Source organism: Hyperoodon ampullatus (assembly GCF_949752795.1).
Source record: "Hyperoodon ampullatus genome assembly, chromosome: 2".
Classification (NCBI taxonomy): Eukaryota; Metazoa; Chordata; class Mammalia; order Artiodactyla; family Ziphiidae; genus Hyperoodon; species Hyperoodon ampullatus.
In genome coordinates this window covers 108976830-108982829 of record NC_136915.1, presented here as the reverse complement: position 1 = coordinate 108982829, position 6000 = coordinate 108976830, and positions in this window count along the sequence as shown.

Sequence of the window (6000 nt, the reverse complement as noted above, 5' to 3'; positions counted from 1 at the left end):
AAGCATCAGAGAAAAAAGACTCATGGTCCGGAGTAGCTGTCATCTTCTACCTAACAGGGAATAGATCCCTGTCAACCGCCACCCAACAGGGATTATCCCCAGAAGTTCACTTCCTAAAATTAAAACCACAATCCCACACTGAGAGGAGAAATTAGTGATGCACAAATGAGAGGGAGAGAGAGAGAGAGAGAAAATCCTTGTCCAGTAACCACACAATATGAAAAAGCCAAAATGCTCAATTTCTGCACATGAGACTTAACAGAACAGAGCAAACATGAGCTAATAACTCTAAGGGTCCAGGTCTGAAGCAGGAACCTGTGTGTGGGGGGGCAGGATTCTGTTGGCTCCCACGGTGTGTCTTAGATGGGCTAATTTTTATAGTCACAGCCAAATAACAAACAAACAAAACACTGTCAAGGAATAACATAGAAACACTTATTCCCATGCTAATTCCCCATTTTATAGGAGGAAGGACAGGCATTAGATTGTTGTCATCAAATTAAAAGTATAACCAAAATTTATAAATAAAAGAGAAAAGGGGAGAAGGAAAAAACCTCTGGGATCAGCGAGATTCTTCTCTTTGGATAAGTTGCTTGGCAGGACGTTATCAAAGAGGTCATTCTGGGCAGTCTTCTCTGGACCCTGTTGACTTAGGCCAGCAGAGAAAACAATGACAGTTATTGGAGGATTTTAAAAATATTGAATGTTTAGCTTTCAAACATATGCAATGGAATATCTCTGTGTAATGCCCACAGCGTCCCTCTGCTGTCCTTCCCCTTAGTTATGTCGGGAGGGCACCGCTCCCTTTATTAGTTAGACTATCATAGAGAGATGTACAGAAAGGTTGCTGTGTTGGCAAGTAAATGAAGAAAGGGACATTGAAAGACTGGAAAATAAAATGGAATAGGATTCCGTCCCACTTCTGTGGAAGGAAAATTTGAAGGATTTACCAACATTAGAAGCATAGAAACACTAAAGGTAGCACTTGCACTTCTAGTTCTCTACGCTATGGAAACACCTGCACGAGTGGTCAGGGGTGTGCGTCCAATAATGATGGTTGCAGCATATTCGTCATCGTGAAACCATGAAACCAAATAATACACAACCATGGAAGAAATGCCTTTATCAAATATAATGCAGAGGAGAATTATGATGATGAGTTCACTGATAACATCATTCCCAGAACAATTACTAACGTTCACAGGTGAAAAGTTGGACACACATAAAATATGACTTTCTTGTCCAAGTCTATAGCCTTGGCAGAATAAAGACTTTATCCCACCAGACCATGGATTCCTCGATCTTTTTCAGGGGGCCTTAAGTTAGGCAAGTATAGAGTCCAATAGAGACGACAGACAATAGAGCTGGGAAGGGGAGTGTGGCCCAAGACTGGCAGCAGTCGTGAGGTGGATAGGACCCCTGAAGGCAGTTCGGTAAACTCTGTGGGAGCAGATATCCGGGTAATAATCAGCATGGAACACCGGGAACGGTAATCAAGACGGAAAACGCTGAATGGGTTCTAAAACCTCTCCCACCGTCCCTGGGTGGGCTCGAACCACCAACCTTTCGATTAACAGCCGAACGCGCTAACCCATTGCGCCACAGAGACAGCAACGCGTGACTCTCCTGGACTCTCTGTGGAGAAGACACTTACTAATTCCCAGGATGTGCCGCCTTTCGCGCAGGAAAATGGTACCAGTTCCAAAGCCTCGGAAAAACGGAAGGTTTAGAGCAGTTAATCACACTGGATCTGTGACTGGGTCAAGGTCGGGAAAAGACAACACTAAGCACTATTATCATAGGGCAGCCACCCATGCAGACAATTCTGACAAGCACTTGAGAATACTCCCCCTCCCTTTGACGCATTTCCCATCTGGTCCTCTCATCCTCCCACTCACTACAGGGAAGGATTCGTCCCCTTTGTGTCCTGTCAGAACCCTTTACGCTCCCTGCAGGGCACACAGATCCAGGCAACAGCCAAGGGGCAGCTGCACTTCCCTGAAGGGCCTTTCCCGAGGTAGGCGGTTCCAGCGCTCGGGCTGACCCAAGACCCCACTGCCCGCCAAGGCAACCGGAAGGAGACCGGAGGGCAGCCGGCCCGGGGGGATTCCTACTAGCACAGAACGTGCCTGGCCTGCACTTCGGGGGGAGCTGAATAAAACTCCTCCTGAAGCTTCTCTACAGCCTGAAGAGAACGGATTTCAGGTCCCTGAAAGGGCAAGGGCGCCTCCTCACGAGGACGAAGGCTTCCCCTGGTCTTGGAGGACAGGTCCCGCAGAAGCTGGCTTTGAGAGACACGCCAAACGAAAGGAGCACCCTTGAGTGGAGATGTCTGCAAGGAACTCTCAAGTGGTGTCGCCATTCTTCTATACGGAGAGAGAGTGAGAAACCCAACGTGGGAAAATGTTTACTGTGCACTTACGTATAGAATACACGATGTTATTACTCTTGCAACGTTTTTGTACGTTCCAAAGGGTTTTGGTTTTGGTTTTTAATGAATTTTTGGAACTCGAGTCCCCGATGCCCTTGGGATGAAAACTCTGTAAATAAGTCTTCGGGTTTGTAACACGCAGGGAGAAAAGAGCCGAGGCGAGAGCTGGCCAGCCCAGGCTGTTCATTACATCTCACCTCCTCCAGCCTGCGCGATGTCAAGGACCCTGAGGCCAGAACTCCCCGGTATTTGTGGACTCAGTGCAGAAGCTCTTCTGCATCTGAACCTTGAAGTGAAACACAGCTCTGGGCGGGGTAGGAGGAGGAAGACTCCTGCCAGTGGAGACGCTGAGGGGGGGGGGGAAAGGAAAAAAAAGAAAAAAGAAAAGAGAGGCTTCCCTGACCGGGAATCGAACCCGGGCCGCAGCGGTGAAAGCGCCGAATCCTAGCCACTAGACCACCAGGGAACCGCTGAGGAGCCCCGACCTAGCGTCTCCGGATGAAAATCGTGAAAGTAAAGATTACACTTCAGAGACCCGGAGAGCAGGAACGGAGATTTCCCGGAAGCCCAGGGCTGAATGCAGCTGTGCAAGGCTCCCAGCCCTTGCCCGGCTGCTCATCACCCTTCACCTCTCCAGTCTTGGGCGACGCTTTGGGCTCTGAGACAGGACACAAGGTCCGTCCTGGTCTAACTTCAGCGCTGGGTGCTGCCGAGCCAAGGTCATGCTCTCTTTCTGAACCTCGGTTTTCTCTTGAGTCCGGTGCCAACTGGGATGTCAGCAGGTGATGGGCGGATCCGTCCGCTTCCTGCTGTCTGCCCTGGCTCTGGGGGCTCTCCTGGTTAACGGCACCGGTACGGGCTCCTGCCCCTCCGCGACCAGCTCAATCCGTGGAGCCTGACATTGTTCATTTCCGTGTCTTTGGCTCGAGTCCCCGGTGCACAGTTGGGCTCGGTCTCTTTTGTTCCGTCACGCAAAGCAAACTGTTGCGTAAGTGTGCCGAGGTCGGGGAAAGCCAAGTGTGAGGGGATGAAGTTGTGTGAAGCCAAGCCAGGGATGAACTCCTTGGTGTCCAGAGACATAACTCGCGTGAACATACGCAAGAGATTTCGGCTCCCGCTTAGGAGGTGAGGGGATTTCCGGATGTAAAAAGGACCCGAAGTCAGCCTTGTCCTTTGCGCACTTGGCTCAGCTGGCTGTGGCCCGGACTCCGCAGTGACTCAGAGCGGAGAAAGGAGGGCCGCCTCCTAGTGCTGCGCAGGCTCTCAGGCAGCAACGGAACTCCTGCCCTGTACCTTGGGGATGGAAAATGCAGCTGCGCCCGCTGCCTCACCCCCTGCCTTTCGCCCGTTTGGGTTTTTTGAATGCGAAGGTAAAAAGCTCAGAAGGGAAGAACGCTTGTTTCCGCCCGGTTTCGAACCGGGGACCTTTCGCGTGTGAGGCGAACGTGATAACCGCTACACTACGGAAACACGGCGGGTGCGACAGCTTGGTGACACATCCCCGAAATCCGTAGGTCCTGCCACCACTATCCTTGAAAAAGTCGCCAACTTTTTAAACTGAAGAATGAACCTTGAAGCCCCAAGATCTCTCAGGCAAGGAGACTGCGGCTTCCGAGAGGCCCTGGTTTTAGGGTTCCGAGCCTGCCCCGAACGGAGGACCCCCGAGCCTCCCACAGTCGGCCTTTGGGCTCCCACACCGACCGCAGAGTCCTCGGATCCACAGCTATGCCCCCGAGTGCAGGGGTCGCCCCTGCTGACTCCTCAGCTCCCAGAAGCCGCGGGAGCCGGGGATTCGTGCAAGTGCCCTTTGGGCCTAAGGGGAAAAGGTAGAGAATTAGGTTCGTGCCAGTGAGCTTCTCTCTCTCTGGAGCTGATCCTGTGGGTCCTAGCTGCATTTCTCCAAAGGCTTCAAACAGAATTCCTTTAATCCACACTTGACTTAGTCGTTTTCAGGGTGAATGCTAGCTTGCTACAAACACTCCGTCATAACTGAAGGAGGAAATCTACAACTCCCAGGTAAATTCTATTTTCTTCCTTTGATTTCTTCAAACAGCAACAACCCAAAAGACAGGTCACTGGTACATACTTGCACATTTCTTATAATACTTAAGGTATGTCTGACTGTCTGTGAAAAGCTCTTGCTATAGGAACATGTGCAAGAGATTGTCTACCATGAGCTAAACAATCGTCATGCCTGCCCAAGGTCCAAGAATCTGATGAAGTTGGATCCAGTCCCCCACTGCCTTTAGGTCACCAGTTAGATCACCATCCAAACCAACCAATCTTCCACATGCAGGTCACTAATATGAGGGAGAAGAGGTCAGCTAAACATTTAAACAATCGCAGTTTGTTCTGGGGAACGTTGAAAGTCAGCAGTGGTACAGTTAGAAGGGGAAATAAAAGACTTCATAATAACGATAATACCAGCTTTCTCGACCTTTACTGAGTGACCAGCACTGTTCCTCAGCGCTTTACTGTGGAATAACTTACTAAGTCCACATAACAACTCTGGAAGACAGTGTAGGACATTACCACCCCTTGTTGCAGATGAGAACACTGAGGCGCTGAAAAGCTGAGCTAACCTTTTCAGCGTCTCACCCCCGTGACAGTGACAGCCAGCACTCAGACCCAGGCAATTTGCCTCCAGAGCCCTTCGCCTTGGCCACCATGCTCACGGGTAACTGAGAAAACTTCACTGAGATTTGCATCGCTTCCTTGTTCAACCTCCAAGATTTCAAAAGGAAAAGAAGATTGGAAGGCAGGCCTACAAAACTCCACAAAGTAATTAATGAAATGAAGAAGAAGAAGAGAAAGAGTAAACAGGACCTTTGGAGAAGCAGCGACGTTAGACGCAGAGAGAATGACGATGCGTTTGTTAAACACACACTAACTGGAAACTGTCTATTTAAAGACTAAGAAGGACCTATCTTCCAACAATTTAAGGCCTAAACTTTCCCTTTCCATGGCAGTCTCCACCCAAGAATACATTTCAAAGCTACCAATATAGTGTGTACGGATGTCAATATAAAAATCATACTTCAACATTAGTAGTAAAGAGATTATTTTTGAATTTTGTTTATGTTTTATACGGCACGTTCATATTATTAATTTTATACATATTAGTGTATATATGTCAATCCCAATCTCCCAATTCATCCCACCACCACGAACCCCTCTGCCACTTTCCCCGTGTTGGTGTCCATATGTTTGTTCTCTACGACCGTGGCTCTCTTTCTGCCCTGCAAACCGGTTCATCTGAACCATTTTTCTAGGTTCCACATATATGCCTTAATATACGATATTTGTTTTCCTCTTTCTGACTTACTTCAAGTCGTAAAGAGATTTTGAATGAGTTAGCTCACATGGTTACTAATAAAAACGGGAAACAGTTATTAGCATGTTGTCATTAAACAAAGACAGGGTTTATAAAAGAGCCAGAAAAGAGAAGAGAGGAAACACACACACACACACACACACACACACACACAGCATGAGAAAGGGGAGTTTTCCCTTTCCTTGAGGAACAGATAGCTGAAAGCCATCAAACACCTAGTCTGGACGGGTTAATC